This window comes from Molothrus ater, chromosome 5, assembly GCF_012460135.2.
Source record: "Molothrus ater isolate BHLD 08-10-18 breed brown headed cowbird chromosome 5, BPBGC_Mater_1.1, whole genome shotgun sequence".
NCBI classification, from domain to species: Eukaryota; Metazoa; Chordata; class Aves; order Passeriformes; family Icteridae; genus Molothrus; species Molothrus ater.
Genome location: NC_050482.2, coordinates 52,283,962 through 52,301,902, shown reverse-complemented (window position 1 = coordinate 52,301,902; position 17,941 = coordinate 52,283,962). Strand labels below are relative to the sequence as shown.

The following is a 17,941-nucleotide window of genomic DNA, read 5'->3' as shown; positions in this document are numbered from 1 at the left end:
ATGAAAAAATACCAACTTTTCTAATTGAAATGATACTCCACTGCTAACAGAAGAAGAGGTGTAAAGCAGCCACCTTCAGCTCACTCCTATTCCTGCTGTTTTTGCACCTTGCCCTAATGACAGAGAGCTTTGATTTTCACATGTTCTACACTGCAGTCACATTTGGGGCCTGTAAATATCAAGCCAGAATTGAAATTCAGCAGCTTTGGCTTAAGCAGGAGGTACCCAGAGCTGCAGGATACAGTAACATTCCCTGAGAGTCCAGGGACTTCTCCTGTAGCAGCTAATGAACAGCTGAAAGAGCAGCAGCTGCCCAAGAGTTATTTTGGGGGTTAACCAAGATTGTTTACCATATGTGGAGACCAATAAAGACCAACCCGCTGCCCTTTCAGTCACCTGCTTTCAAAGCTCTCATTATTACCATGTTTCCTACAAATCACTCATTATAGCCCTTACCAGTTGCTATCACAGTGGTCTGAATACTAGTAACTCAAAAAGCTCTAATCAAGTAAGGTGTAGCCAAACTGATAATGTATATAAAGCACCAGGATTCCTTTGAGATGTGGTTGTACTTGGAAGATGACATATTGTAAGGTTTAGAAGACAGTCTGTGAAGTTACTCTCTTCTCAGTCCAGTCCTCTGCCCTGGTGACCCAAATATTAAGGCCTAAGAGGAGAATGAACGGGCTGCATACTTAACGCCAACCCTAACTCCAGTAGTATAATAATTCCTACTGTAGAAGCTAGGAGGATGCAATCCATATTCCTACTACCTTTCCTCTTAAAAAAAAAAATAAATCAAGGAATCTACTGAATTATGTACACATGTCTGCAATGTCTGAAGTTACTGGGAAATCCAATAATATTATTTACATATATTATTTACATCTAATCAAAATAAACAATGTCTACTTAAAATCTATTCCACTGCAACGGTACTCAACATTTTGAAAAACATTCAAAAAACCCTAAAAGATTCATATTTTCATATCATGCTTGCAAGAAAATTGATATACATGATCTAGTGAGAGAATAGCTCTTTGTTGACAATTTCTGAGAGAAAGTAATTTCACAGCCATTTGATTTGCTCTTTATGCTTGTAGTCTATCAACAGATAAGAATTTTAACCAGTTTAAGAGCACAAAAGAATGAGCATCAATATTAAGTAGGAGAACAAACCCTTGTACATATAGTTACACATATATAATTTTCGTATTAAACACCTCTCACATTACAATGTGAGCATGAGCTCGCCTCTGGCATTATAGTATAGATGATGTGCTTTTTTAAATATTCATTCCAACTGAGCGCCATGATTAAAAAAGTCTGGTTGCACAAACAATTAGGTCTCTGGGCAGTCCAAGGAGTTTAAAAGCTCAACACACATTTCAGTCCACAGGACAACAGAAGATGGAATAGAACAAATGCAGCCAGTTTTAGCTAATTGATAAAAACAGAAAAGAATTCTAAGGGAAAAAAAAAAAAAAACCCTGTGGTGGAGAAAAGTTCAATAAACAGAAAAAGAACGCTTCCAGCACACAAAACAGAACTAGAGTAACACTGTTACAAAAGTATTACAATGTTCTCATTCTTAGAAAACACATGCCATGAGCAAAATGCATGCTACTACCTTGTTAAAGCCAAACCTCACCTGTGTTTTTAATTAAGTTTCCTAGGGGAACAAAGCTTGTGCAATTACTTTGTTGTCAGTAATAACTTCAGTACCTGTTGGGCATCTTGTATCAATTTTAAATCCTTCCTTCATTCTTGTATCACCATTCAAAAGCAAGAACCATCAAGAAAGCGCATGTCCCTGCAGCAGAGGTCTTACCTGCCTCTAAAATTGTCTGTTTAAAGGTTCTGTAGGCCACTAGTTTTTTAATTTTTGGACCATCTACCCCATGATTTTAAGGAGATGATACAAAGGAAGGTTTTGTGCTCTATCTCTGTAGTTAGCACACACTTCTCAGGGTACAAAGACTGAATAGCACTGTGAAGCAGGTAGGGAAGAACACCAAAAACAAAACTGGATATGGCTAACACATACTTTGTACAAATCCTTGCTTACAGTGCACAAAACCTACCATAACTTTTCCAATTTTAGACATCTGAAGTCTTACAAAAATTCATCTGAGACTTTGTAAATCAGTTCACTGAAAACTTGACATCCAAAACAAGGCGCGCAGGATCAGCTAAGCTTGATGTGAGAAGCTGGCAGCACTATGCTGACAGAGTAAAGGTTATCCGAGTAACCTTCATTGCATTTGGCCAGTTTCCCAAAGGTAAAAAGACAGGGTTGGTTTGTTCAATCCTTGTGTGAAAATCTTCCATTTCCACCCTAGTATTTCTTTAGACAACATATAAAATTGAGACCTCTAGAAATGCTCAGTAAAAGCCCAGCTATACTCTCGCTAAATAGGATAAAAGTTTTGCTACTCATCTAGAGGAAAACAAAACAAGCTCTCAGTTTTATTCTGAAGAGTATCTGAATTCTAATCTTAATGTTCAATTGAAGTTTTCTATTAGAACATGAAGTAGCATCATAGTTGAACAACCATTTTTAGCAATCCTATGGAGAAAAGCACCTTTACCACTTAACTGTTCTTCTTCCAAGAATCATTCATACAGAGCTGTCTGTGAAATCAAAGCAAAGGGAAAGGATGAAAAAGCCTGTAAGAACCAAAATGCATCCTTTATAGCTATATAGTTTAATTTAATCCCTTCATAAAAATGAAGCCTTCCAAATAAAAAGTAGCCTGAGTTAAAGTCTATGCGTATTCCTTTTTACATGTTTCAGCAAAGTAAACAGAAGAAAAATCCTAAGTCTAAATTGTAAACAATGGTACTATTCTAGAGGTACCTACACTCAAGACTGATAATCTTGCCTGGTGCTTAAAAGCAAATGAATTTTTGAAAATTAATCTTCTGCAATAGTTGTTTTATACTCACTCAGGACTACAGAACATAGATTCCTTCCCTTTGCAACATATACATTGCTTTAAAATAGAAGTTTCAATTCCCCTGCTTAGCCACAGGCCCTCTCCTGACTGCTGCTCATCACATCTTGAAAGCAGTGTCATCCACCAAACAGAAGGGAAACATGAGGCACAGATCATTTAGGATCATCAGCAAATCTACAGACAAGGTGAGATGAGAATTTAGGAGGAGAGGGAGAATTGTATCATATACTGTACTAAGCCACACCTGCTCTCTTTACAGCCAAAAAACAACACCAGAAACAGCAGGTGTATGAAATCTATAGCTAAGTCAAGAAGACTAGTAGGAACTCCTCCCCTTATTCAATTGTTTGACATCCAGCCTCTGCCCAGCCAAAAGGGTGAAAGGATTCACATCCTCTCTGTTCCATTTCCCATTTTCCTTATTCTGGCTGTGAAAAGCACTTGGGGCCAAAAAAGTAGTCAAACTGTCCCAATTAGTACTTGGTTACAAGTACAAGTTGCTTGGTAATTTCAATAAATTCAAAGCACATAGAAAAAGGAAGATTCAGTTGCTGCTATAACTGGTTTCTACTAACATGCAAAGTTTGTGGTCTGCAAACATCAAGTAACCAAAATTTATCCTAAATATTTTCACTTTCACATAATCCAGAACTTCAAAAATAGGAACTTCGTTAACAGCATCCCATTATTTGGAAGCATAAAACAAAATTTTATTTGTGTCTCAGCACCTCCAAAGCCATCCAACCCACCTATGGAATCATGAAATTATACACAGACATGACAAAAAAACATACACACTTCTTACTCTGTATATATACAGTTTACATTTGTATTAAACAGAATATACACAACCTGTTTAAATCTACAGTGTTCACATTTGAGTCAATAAATAGGCGGACATATTTTAAAATATACATGCAGTACTTTTAGAAGCAGGATATAAATTTCTTAAAAAGCATCAGATATTTCATGTATCATAAGGACTTTTAAAAGAACATCAACAGCTTGTCCACTTTGATGGTAAAAAGGAGAGAGCAAGCCTCCTGAGCCAAATTATCTCAAAATGTGTCCTCTTTCATTCAGTTCTATCATTTAGTTAGCTTAGAGAAAGATGGGTCAGTTGATTGCCAGTCAGTTGACCAGAATGGTGAAAACTAAGAATCAGAAACTAAGAATCAAATACAGAGTAGATCCAGTGGAATCTGTCAACTCAGTGTTATACAGCAACAATGTCAGTAAGCAAAGATCTAGATCCCACCCATATAATTCAGACTTAGGGAAAAAGAACAAGTCCTTTATGATTCTCCAGGATCTCCTACAAGGTTGCCAGTCCTTCACTCCTAATGTCTGAAATCAGATTCAAATAAGCTGCATACCTCAATGTCTCCAAAGAAATGCTCTTGTTGCCTGCAAGTATCTAGCACATAGGACTGAGATAGAGACATAATCAGAACTTGTCTCTCCTGCACCACACAACTTTCTGCATCACCTTTTTTCCCCCTCTCACAAGACTTTTCTGAGCTGTATTTTTTAAATCATTTGTGAAGGAAAACACACAGAGACTTTCACCTCTTCTATTAGGTATGATTGAGACGTGAAATGACTGCATATTTGTTTCCTCTGAAGTTCTTCAACTTCTTTTCTTGTGAAAAGGAATGCTTGTCTCTCTAGGTATTTCCTATTCATAACTTCTGGATAATTTCATCTAAATTTGACTGTGTCAACATCTTCAGTAGATGAAATTCTTGCTAGTTTTCTGAAAATTGGCAACTAAGAGAGCATAAAAAGAAGAAGAAAGTGAGCACTCCCAGTGAAGGAAGGTAATTACACCTCAACCTTTATCCAACACTTTAGCATGTAAATGGGTTTGCACTAACCACCCTGTCTGTTGTTAATTCTCCAAGTAAGTAGGTGATATGAGTGGGATCTGTGAATGTTTTGTAGAGAGGTAAATTAGGATAACATTTCAATAGAAAATACATTTCAATAGAAAATCAGTCCTCATTAGTTCAGCTGTTTATGAAGCATCCTGTTTTACATTTAAATTCCATACTCAGTGTACTATTGAGCACTGTGGTTAGCAGAACAAATAGTGTTTTGACATTAGAAGAGATTGAAAACTGAGCCATCAAAAAAAGAGGGAGAAATTTACTCAGAGTTATGACAACTCTTTACTGATATAAAACCCAGAAGATCTGTAAAGAGGTATCAGACAGGAGTCTGAAAAGCAACTAGTTGAGGGTGTCATGAAAGCAGAGATCTGAGCTTCCCTGCCATCCTGAATGAACGCCAAATTAGAACGTCAGGAAGAAGGGATTCAAGAACTCTCTCAGTTCTGTTTATAGTTCAGAGTTTAAAAGAGGTTCCTTCAATAAATAATGCAAGTATCCAGATAACGCCCTCAACATCTACTTTGCGCATTTCAAGCCAAGTAACATTCTAACTTTGCAACTGTAATTTTTCCTGCCACCAGGTAAAATGAGAAAGAGTAGAAACACCCTGTTCTCCAAGAGAAGCAATGCTGTCCATTCTAAGAAAACACGCAAACTTACCAGGGACTCTCCTAAAAGGTCAGCAGTCTTTTTAACACACTTAAATAATATTATCTTCAATCTTATCAAACATTTATATCAAATATTTAACTATTATATTTATTACTATAGATATAATAATATATAAGATATACTGTATAAAAATAAATATACTAGAAATATAATAATATATAAAATTAAATCTTCTCATAATCCAGAAAGTTATTTTTGGCAATGTGTTTTAGACCTCAAGGATGGCACTGTACCTCCCTTTCAGCAGACACAGCTCTTCCCACAGCTGTGTTGTTCTCTCCACAAGGCAATCATAGAAGGCAGCACACCACTCCTCTGCCACTACCTCAATAACCAGACAAGCCAAAGCAATACCTCCACTCTGCTCATTTTCCACATTACAATCACCTTTTCTGAACACAGTGTGTTCTGAATGTACAGCGTTGCAGGGAAGCTACAGAAGTACAATAGTTTCAGTATTTCCCAACTTTGCAAAAAAACCTTTCCTGCCTGATTCAAGATCATATTTGCTCTCCTTTAGGATTGCATCACATACACAGTTCAAAACCACCTTGCAGCTGGCAACCCCATTCCATTCTTTCCCTTCATTGGTCATTTTCAAACAACAGCATTTCCAACACATAAATGGGGGCTTTACATTTGCATGCTGTCCATATAATTCATCTCTTTTCTTGTCCAGCACTTCTGTCTACTATTTCAGTGTTCCACGTGATCAGTCATTTCTCTCGCCACCTTTCACTCTTTATTTTAAACTTGAATTTTTTCATCTTCAGTAGCATTTACCCATGTAACAGGGCATCACATTTTGAAATCCAAATAAATAAAGACTCCTGCTCCTTTTTAAAAAATTAGTTGCCGTTTTAGATAGCAGATTAGTGTGGTATTAGCACCTCTCTTGCTAAACTCCTGATGCATTTTTTATCATTTGCTGTTCACCTCCATGTCTGTAAGCACTCCCTTCCTCAAAGTATGTTCTAAACTAATGCACTGAGATCAAACTAAAAAGTGGAATGCAGTCAAGGGAATATCTGTGCTCTGGTTTAAAAGAGAGACACCATAGCTACCCTTTTCTAGCCACATAAAACAACCTCTTATCTGGCAATTCTAAAAAAATCCTAACCAGCAGATTTACAATTTCATGGGCTGGTTACTTCAATATTCTGAGGTAGGGATTTTCAGGTCTGTTCAGTTCCAACACATTAAATTCTTTGCAGTTTGCTTTCACCTCAGAAATGGTAATTTTCATGTCTATACATATACCCCTTCCCAAGAGCTAGCCTGCCTTCCCTACACACCCTGCATTATCATCTGTACTGTAAACAACAGCAGAGCATTCATTAAGGTTTCAGGCCGGATGTAGATTACACTTTAATCACCACCTAATCATTTCTGCATGGTGTTTTCATGTTTCCTTTCTCATCCTCTCATTACATTAAGAGTTACAGAGCTGTCTACTCTGTATTTTCACTTTCTTTCAAAAAAGATCTACTCTTCTGCATTGGTGACAAACTTCAGCACTGAACGTGTGTTGAAGGCTATTCTATAAATAGGAACAATCTCATTCACCATGGGAATCACTGAATTAATCCTAAAAAAGAGAAGAAGGTTAAGAACTCCTGAAAGTGGTACACCCTTCAACCCGAAAACTGGGCTATGGAGACTGAGCATAAGTATGTGTAAAGAAGTAAAAGAGATGTCCAGGCAGCAGCTGTGGAGCTTTTAAATACACTGTATATTTTCATAAATAAAACTGGATCTTCTGCCTTTGAGTAGATTTTGGTCATTCTTTCACAGCAGCGAACATATGAGGTAAATACTAATGTGAACTTGATTCAGAATGATTCACAAAGTAGCTGTGCTGCTGCAAGGTACAACTAAATAGGTTAATTCTCACCTGTGATGTGTGCACAGGTTACCAGGAGGCAGGCAGTTAACTTTTACCAACTGCTGAGAAACAACAAGTATCCACATTTGTACCCTAGACCGAAACACAGTAGGTGTGAGGCACTTCAGTCCTCAGCTGACAAAGAAGCTGCCACCCAGACACCGCTCTGGAGTCAGGGTAAGCATGTACACAATCAGCACAGGTAGCTGGGATACAGAATCCTGTTATTCATATTAATCTGCTTAAGTATCAGAATCCTCCAAATCTACTCAAAGGTTATCAGTAGCTCACCATTACACACGTGCAAGTCTGGAAATGTGTTTTCTGTGCTGTGGAGCCTCAACTTGGGCCCAATATTGTACACACAGACTCAGGAACACTTAACAGAGGGGAATCATCATCTACCTCACCCTGCTGGCTACACTCCTGCTAATACAACCCAGCATGTAACTGTCTTGCTTTGCTTTGAGGACATCAGCTGATTGATGTCCAATTTGTCATCAAGCAGGGCTCCTAGGTCATCTTGTGCACAACTACTTTCCACCTAGTCTGCCCCCATCCTGTAGTTACTTCTGAGTTAATTCCATGTCAGGCACAGGACTTCATGCTTGCTTTCCATTCCCTTCTTTGATTTGGATTCATTCTTATTCCCCCTCTGTATCCAAGTTGAGAGACACAGGTAAATATGATAGGAATCCAGAATTTCTGCAGGAGAGAGATCCAGGTGTGACTCTCTCCTTTCTCAGCTGTGTAATCGAGGAATTCTTAGTCACAACATGACTATTTTATACCAAAAAAAAAAAAGCATATAGCATAACAAAACATCTTTCAAACTCTCCAGCTATCAGCACATGACCTGTAAGCCATTTTCACTAATCATACATTTTTCTTTTCAGAAACTCTCAGACTTTACTGCAAAATCTTGAAGTCCTGTTTCAAAAGAAAAAAAGAAAACCCTGTGTTCCTCTCCTACCAGTCTCTTGGAACTTAAGTCACCCTTATTTCTTTTTCTTTATCTACTAGATGATAGCTAGTAATCTAACTTCTTGTCAAGAAGTGGAAATATATTTTTCCTTTATCTCAGACAGCAATTCTAGATTGCCACAAGTGCTGAAATTTCCTCCTGCTTATTTGTTTCAAAACTAAATAGCTACATTACCTTGATTTCATACTAATGGGGGTGGGAGACGTCCTATTTCTGAACATGTGCTATTTACAGAACAGTCTCATGTCAGTGCTAAAACACAGAACGAGTGAGTCATCTGTATCATGTACATGAAAAACTAAAATGATTGCTTCAGTACTTACAAACCCCTTGACCAGCTCTCCTATTCTAGCAACACACCAAGAGCAGCACAGTTATTGAATAAGGAGAGAATTCTCATCCTACTAGGCATGCCATATGTAGAGCATTAACTTAAACTGGGGCAAAGAGGATTTACATAATAGCTTTATACACTAATCATGTCATCTTCGGACCTCTACAGTTGGCAAATAAAAAAATGGTGCCCTATTTATCAGGATAATTACTCAAGGGATCTACAACACAAGAGAAAACCTATATAAAATCAGTACAACACAACTTTATTTCCCCATTCCCTAAATACTTTCAGTCTAAAAAGTACAATTATGCAAAATTCTTATGTCCTTCTCAGTCATCCAAATACCCTGTAGCAACACCGCAGGAACATGTGGACTAATTTGAAGCAGTTCAAAGGAGGTAACTCAGAAGAATGGATATGTTATCAACAGACTTAAATTTGCTTGTTTCAGATTACTTTTCTGGGGAGGAAAGGTACTGTCAGTGAGGAATACAGCAGTGCTAATATGACACAATATTAGTAAGCCAGGTCAAAAGCAGTACAAAATCCCCAGTAAATACTCATCACAATTATTCCAAACACAATGCTGTAATTGCCAATACTTACAATTTTATTTATTTATCCTTACATTGATTTGTAAGTTTCACAAAATGAGGAAACTGCAGCATTGACAGAAGAAAAGCCTGCAGTATGCTAATCTCACCCAGCTTTGCCAAGCCACCTCTCTCTTGATCTGCAATAACTCTTCATTTTAGTTACTGATCTCCCTTGAAAAGGGGTTCTAGATTATGGCAGACAGATTAGAGTTGAGAAAAGTTGTCCGGCAGAAAAAGAACAACTAGCTCTTTCACTTGGAGGTGAATACTGTGGTATTGATCCCTTCTGTAAGACAGTTACAGCATCAAAGGCAAAAGCTAAATTTTAAGAGGATCCTATTACTATGGTCAACTAACAACACTTTGCAAGCCACTGAAAGAGATGACCTTTGCCCAAACAAACTTAAAATATACAACAAAAAGAGGGAACATTAATTAGGTACTCAGTACAGAACAGGCAGTGAAACTGATAGATTTTAGTTTAATATATATAACATTATTCTTCTCTTTCACGCACGATGGGGTCGCAGAGGATGTGTGTTTTAAGGAGGAATTCAGTCAAGAAAACCAGGCTTTACAAATACATATAAGGTAAGAACAGCTCTCTGATGCAGAGAGAAATTCTAAGCCTAAGAGGCAACATGAGAAAAGATGATAATAAGCAAGAAAAACTGACAATAAGGCAGCAATGCAGGCAGAGAGGGAAGAAGGGGGACTAATGGTACAGGCAAAGACTTCCAGCATCCTGGCTGTCAAATGTCCTGATGGCTGTTGGGTAGCTCTGGGCATGGCCAAAAAATTAGTTCAATAGTAAAGGTACTTCAACACACAACAGTTGTTCTTTGTACCTCAGTGGGACTAATCAAGGACAGTGTTAAGCACAGAATAAATGATATATGAATGAGGTGAAAACCAATTGGAAAACATTGCAAGTAATTCCTCAGCTGAGTTAACACGACCCCTACAGGTGTTCAGCCAAAAACAAAGCAAAAATCTGTCAAAGTCTTGCACAAACTGTCTCCATGTAAAGCCAGATGTTATTCTTTATTCAGGTAAAGACCTTCCTACCCTTATCTATAGCACTGTTTCTTTCAGATTAGAGTATGTGTCTTCAGAGAATCATAACCTAAATCTGCACGATTCCATTTGTGTAACTTAACAACTATGAGACTCCTACATCCTAGCTGTAAGCTACTCTAGGGGAAACTCTGACTGGAACACACAAGACATGGATAGTGAGGCATGCCACTGTTTAATCCCCATCACTTTTTATTCAGTCTTGCTGTGGTAGTAGGTCTTGCTCCAAGAAGCTGCCTTTATATAAATAGAATCATTTGACTTTCCAGCCCAGAAGAGTCACTGTCCATCTTCTCCGAGGAAAAGGTGGGAGGATGAATGGAAGGAATCAAGCTACAGGCCAGACTGGCCCATGAACAGTAAGTTGGATCAAGCTGCTGTAAATCATATAGAGCAGACTCACAAGCAAGATGGAAATTTTGGCACTGACCATGTTTAACATATTTCTCCTGTCCACTGATGGTGGAAAACAAAGCTCTAGACAACTACACTTCTAAAGAGCATTTCAACCACATGAAACAGGTTGCATATACAGGATATTCACCTTAAAGGGATTTCTTTCTCATCCTTTGGGATTTTCTTTCCCATTTTCACAGATCTCATGTCCAACACTTGCTAGAAAGCTAACTTTTCTTCTAAAATTCTTAGTGTAGAACCCACAGAGCAGGGACATGTTGAGCTAGTCTGTGCAAAAACCATGCTCTTAAAGAAGGTTAAAATGGGGTCTTAAACCAAATACCTTAACAATTTTGAGCTGGAGAAGGCTACTGACTCAGTTTGGGTAGCCTGTACTTCTGCTTCATGAAATAATGAAAAAAAAATAAATTCAACCCCAAATTGATACTTCTGAAGAAGCCTGTATTTATTGTTTTATTTAATAATTCATTCCATTTTTCATGCAAGCTATGCAGGTAATGAAGTTTTACTCACTAGAAAGCATAGAAGTGAAGTCTCTCAAACTACAGAAACTAAAACCTACAATTAAGCAAACCCATTTTCTACCTTTTCTCATTATACCCTTTCTTTGCAAGAAGGGTTATGAGTTGTATACACAGTTATATACACAGACTTCAACCAGGACCAACTTCATGCCAATGTCTATCCTCTCTTTGTTACCCACACAGAAAATATGAGAATATATTGTTCTTTCCACATAAAGTTATCTAGTACCTAGAGCAGTCACCTAAGACAGTCACATAACAAACATTTTAAGAACCCAACAAGAAGCAATGAAGAACAAAACACGTTTTCCTGAAAATGTATGAGTAAATTACCTCGTTATCTTATGCTTTACTGATAATGCTATAATGGATGCAATAGTACTTAGAAACCAAATTATTAGAGACTTTATATAGTAGTACAGCATAAACCTAAATATCACAATGTATTACCACATAAATCAACAGTAACAAGTAATGTCCATGCCCAGTTTTTTGCTTAAAAATCAATCTCCATCATAAAAGAATTTGGATAATGTGCTAAACATGGAGAATGTGCTATATTGACTATCCTCATTAAAAACACAAACAGCAGAGATGTAAAAAACACCAACAGCAGTAATTGACTGGACGGTTTCAAACAAATTGAGTGCACACTAGAAAATCCTCTGAAAGGAATATAGGACTCCTAGATCCAGAATCTGGCAGGGAAAGCCAAGCCACAAGAGAAAGTCAAATTGCTAAATGCAATATGACAGAATTGGTGATAAATAAGTAAGCTCTGTTTTGCAAATTATCAAATCCAAAGTAAAGTACTGCGGGCATGTCCCGCAGTGGTTTGCATCACACTTCACTGACTATGTTGATTACCATTTTATGAGCAGAGACAAGTCCTTTGCTCGTCCACAGATCTTTTTCCAGAATCATTCTGCTTCTCACTCCAAGACAGTGCTGAGATCCTAGCTGCTGTTGTGCATTATAGTCTCTTTTAATAGCTATGTACTATATAGTTTTGTGGGTATCAAAACAGCAGGACTTTCTAGAGATTGCTACTTCTCCCAAGGTCAAAATAAAAACCATACCTGCATTAGAAGAAATGGCAAATTACCCCAGGAATCCTGGACAGACTGAACATGCCAAGGTGTGTTATAACCAAGTAGCAAGTTAAGTAATGAAGACCTTACATGGCTCAGTTAATTATCTTCTCACCTTGCTATCCAGAATCATGCCGTTTCCCAGATCCAATTCCTATCCTGAAGTACAACTTTCTGAATGGAAAATTGTCACAGCACATGTCACAGCTGCAACAGCCACAATACACAGAGTATCACCATACAATTTCAGAAAGCTTTAAGCATTTGCCCAGACAGAGTAACACCACACCACATCAGAAGGCTTCAGGTGCCTGCCCATCCAGAATAACAGCATGTCACTCCACAAGGCTGCAAGCATCTGCTCCTGTTGTTCTTTAGCCCAAACTTCCATACCCCTCATGTCCACGCACTGCACCTGTGTGCCCTCTGCTCCCTTTGGTGGTTGGTCAGTGCCCCTGGGCGCTCCATGGCTCATTGCTGTCAATGCTGCTCACAGCTGCAGCCCATTGGGGATGAGGCTTGGCCACAGCCCCACTCCCAATCACCACAAGCTGTGAACCTACAGAAAACCATACAGGCACAAGAGAAAATTTAGATTTTTCCCATTTGTCCAGTTTTTCCAGAAAGCCTTCAGTGAACAAACATTCATTTTACTATTCATCTCTTTTGCTCTCAACATAACATTTTTCTTGTGTTTGTAAACAATGAACACTTCCTTTTTTTCTGCCCCATCCAAAAAAAAAACAAAAACCTGTCACAGGAGCCCGCCACGTGACTAATCAAGGGCCCTTCTATCACACACAATATTCTCATGCACTGAAAAAAGTAATACCCATTCCTCAAGAGGAGATAGGAATGGTGCTGTTAAACTTTTTCAAAGGCAAGGATACTGGAAATGTGCATGAAGCTGCCCTGCTACCATATTCTTCTGGGCATAATTAGTCAACCAGAAACTTTCCCTTGAGAATGACAAGGCAAGAAGAGAATGCAATCACTGCATAAAATAGGAATGAACAGGTCATGCTGGTGAAGTAAGGAAATAACAACGTGCCAGCCTTCCAGGCAGTTTTGCTCTGCAAGGTAACAGGTAACACATCAGGAAGAGATGTGCAAGACCAACACTTAATGATGCACCTGTTTTCTATCACAACTATAAAATCCTAACTACGAAAGTTCCTTTGGGCTGAAACACAAGAAATGGTTTACGTGGTTGTATTTCCACAACATTTCTGAAGTTTTTGAAACATTTTCTGAAGTTTTCCACAACATTTCTGAAGTTTTTTCTGAGTCTGTTCCATCTAGGGTTACAAATCATACAAGGTTAAAATATGAAAAACAAAACACATTTCTGACAAACAGTAATTAGAGCTTGGACACTCCATGAGCTGTACTACTTGTCACATCTCTGGCTGCTCCAAATTTTTCAGCTATTTCAATCATAGCAAGGCCCCTTGCACTTCCCTCTGCGATTGCTGGTAGTTCTCCCAACTTTGTACAGATGATGGCTGACAACTGGTCTATCATGTAGCCTGGCCTCTTTTACTAGAAACACTCACTGCTGCCTGCAAGGGCACTTGGTTCTCCAACATGGGAGGTAACTCTTGTAGCTGGGATTTCAGCACAGTGCATCTCAAAAAAAGTACCATGACAGAGACAAATGGTCCTGGTTTGATTGACAAAGTTGAATCCAAAACTGCCAATAAACTGCTGCCTCAGCCACCGGCTGTGGAAGCTGGCATTCAATCATGTGAGTATCAAGGCAAATAGGTCAAAACTCCTTTCCACACTTACCCAGCATCTACCAGGATACTATGATAAACTTGAAAAATAAAAGAACCCAAATTTTCAGCTATTCATGGATCAGGTTTAAAGCTCAAATACAAGTGGTTATTTCTCCTATCGCTTTTATTGTCTTATTTTTGACACAGTTACTTTTCTCCCTAGTATCTGTAATAAAAATTGAAATTAACACAGCTAAATTTTATGTAGTTCCTCATTCACGTTTTACCATAATCCTTCTATCAAATACAGGACAATAAATGTCTATGTCTTCCCATGAGCAGTACTGCTCTAGAATCCCCATTTGTTAAATGTGCCAGCAGAAAGAACATACTGTGTGAATGCTACAGCAAGCTTTCTTTTCTGTGAGTCAATAAAAATATTTTTCAACAACTGATATCCGTAAAGAAAAATACACATACATTATTTCTATATATACACGCACATGAATATGCACCTGAACATCTGATATGGAATTCAAAGAGTATCTGGATTCATAATAATTAATCAATAATAGCCTTTTAAAAGCAGCCTTTTAAAACTTTTTAAGAACTGATAAATATTTCTTGCTCTTCTTATACTTTCAAAACAGGTTCCATGACACTGCAGACCTTGTTTCTTTCTATTAAAATTATGCTGTTTTAATTCAGCCATTTTTAATATAGAAATGGCTACTTTATTTATATTATTGCAATTTAATTTCTGTGTAACATTTTATTATGACCACCACCTATGACTCTGCAACCCTTTACTGTTCCAAACAAGGTGATTCCTAAAACAAAGGATCCCATTCCAGGATCATGTTTTATTTACCTCATTAAAACAAACTACATCCTCACAAGTTGTGTTAATGCAGAAATTTTCTTAAAACAATTTGAATATGCCAGTCTTCAATTCACCTTGTTCTTTACTGATGTACTGCACAAAGAATGACTGATAAAGAATTCACCTATCCTAGCACAATCTAACAGTTGAACCTCTAAACTAGCTGAATGTAGGAAAAATGAATGACAGCTGCACCAAGCGCCAAAGGAATAAAGAACAAGAGAGGTCTGCAGATCAGACATTTTTCTCAAAAATAACTTATAGGTGGCAGGAAGAAGCATGGTGATTTGTTAACTTAAAAATGCCTTCTCTTTGCCCTTTTCTGTCCTTCTCCTTTCCTGTTTTCTTTTGCTGCCTAGTCTACTTTTTCATCATCTTCTTTCCTTCTCCCATTAAATCTTTGGTTTTTTATGGTCTCCCTGAGTCCTTCTGTGACCACATCAACAAGCCTGCTAGAAGTACTTAATACCAAGTGTTTTCTCACTCCTGAGAAGTATCAACACTTCATTTATTCCAGCTCTGAAACATCAAAAATCCAGGAGTCTTTATTCCCTATCCCCCTCCCACTTTCAAGCTCTCTTGGACTCAAAGCATGAGCCTGAATCAGAAACCTCCTTACTGGTATCATAAGGAAGAGCCACAAAAGAAACAAGGAAGTACCTACAGTTCTCAAAGATCACACTGTTACTTGCCATAACCAATGCTGCACTTAAGAGAAGCATTTCTATTATGCCAAGTCTTCTAGGTGATGGAGAGTTTTAACCCTGACCCCCAGTCTCCAGCAATCACACAGACTCTGAACAAAATCACTGAATGAAGAGCTACACTTTTATTAAGAAGTAACTTTCAGTTTTAACTACAGCAGAGAAAAATAAAATTATAAAAGATGAAGTACTTAAATAATAAAGGCCCAGTACTTATTTCCATGGGTTCGAATCTCATAACTGCTTTTTGGAGGGAAAGCAGGTTTATGATATGTAATTCTGGAACTGACAGTAACACTGTAAAAGGAAATATTTCACTCTTCTGCTCATCATGATTACTGTAGACTTGCAGGAAACATTATGTTTGCATTCTTAGGTGATGGGGAAAATTATTCTGTAGCAAACCAGATTCTTGTTCAACTCAAGGCAGAGAGAGACAGGTACATGGAATACCCTTCCTCTAATGTGGAATCACCCATGCAGTTTGTAGTAGGATGAGAGCTTTGGTTTCAATTGATGAATTTAGGAATCTGAAAAGAATTCCTAGTTACATGTGAACCAGGAAAAACACAGCCTGAGTATGGAGATCCCACCTGCAATTTTTCTGTGTTTTACCCTGGCTAACCTCCAAGCTCAAGAAAACTAAATCACAGAACATCTTGAGCTGGAAGGGATCCATAAGGATCATCAAGTCCAGCTTTCAGCTCTGCCCAGGGTAGCCCCATGAGTCACACCATGTGCCTGAGAGCCTTATTCAAATGCCTCTAGAAGTCTGTCAGGCTTGCTGCTGTGACCACTTCCCTGGGGAGCCCATTCCACAACCGAAACATTGGAAGAACCTTTTCCTAATGTCTTTTCCAAAATCTCTCCTGACCTGGCTTCTTGCTGTACCCTGGGGTCCTGTCACTGGTGAGCAGAGAAGAGATCAGCATCAGGACTTGTCTGCAGTTTGCAACATCTCCCATTCACATTTCCTCCTCTAGATTTACACATTCTGTAGTAAAATTATTGTTTAACAGTTCTCCTGGACTTTCTACAAACAAGCCAATTATTGGACCTCATGTACTTAAATGACAATAGGTCTCCTATGAGTTCAGAGTAAACTAAATTGTCAGTACCTTAAAGAAACACCCAAAAGCCCTTGAAACCAAGAAAGCTACAGCTTTCATCCTGGCAACATCTTTTCAGATGCTTAACTTCAACATCAAGAATTGTCCACTCTCTACAGCATTGCTTGATTTACTGAAGTGAAGCATGGTTCATGTACTTACAGAATTAGGGCCTCAGTGAAGAGGGATTGCATTCTGAATATTTTGTTATCTCAGTGTTGCAGCTCTTGCAATTACTACAAGTTGCCTGATATTTGTTTTTCTTCTTCCAAATCACAAGAGCTTTAAGAGCTTGAAGAATTGAACAATAACAGCTCAAAAACCCATATGTAAATAAGAAGAATCTATTTTAAAATGCTACGTTTTTCTTTAGCAACCTTCTGATTTTAAAAATTACATGAGTGTGCTGCAAGGACTGATCTCATTTCTCAGTTTGCACATGGATTCTGATAGCAGCTGGGGAACTTCCATGAAGTGCAGCATTGAATAATTTCCCCCAACTCCCAATAACCCTTTAAATAAATGCAACATAACAAAACCTTGAGCAGAATTTCCTAGAACAACGGAAGTCGAGGGTTTTTTTTTTCAATTAAAGAAGGGAAAAAAGATACTCTGCTTGAACAGAAGCAAGGCCACTGTGGATTATAGTAGTATTTCTTCAAGCTTTTATTTATTTTTTTTCTTTTTTGATTGGAAAATGTAAACACAGATATTACACTATTTTTCACTTCTGTTATCAATAGATACAGACAAAATATTGATTTTCCTAGTTTTTGCCCAGCCTACAATTGCAAACCACAGAAGAATGACACCATTTCAAATTCTTGAACTCCAAAGAAAGAAATACAAATGCACATCATATTTTAGGTGGGAAAACAAGAACGGGCAAAGAACCCTGATTTCTTCTGTAGGTGCTTTTTTTCATATCAGCTTTAAGACAAGGTCCCCTGAAACCCAAATAGATAGGACCACATACCATAAGCCTTCCCATCACTGCAGACACCATCAGTGCTCCAGAAACAGATTTAAACTCTGGACAACTCTTCCCTTCCTCCCAGCAATCTCCTCTGCACACAGTACTACTGAAG

General features: G+C 38.0%; 1 protein-coding gene across 2 annotated transcripts in view; it reads right to left on the bottom strand.

Moving 5' to 3' along the window:
* Positions 1-17,941, bottom strand: part of LARGE1 (LARGE xylosyl- and glucuronyltransferase 1) — a 279,977-nt gene that overhangs the window by 225,310 nt on the left and 36,726 nt on the right. The window lies entirely within an intron of this gene.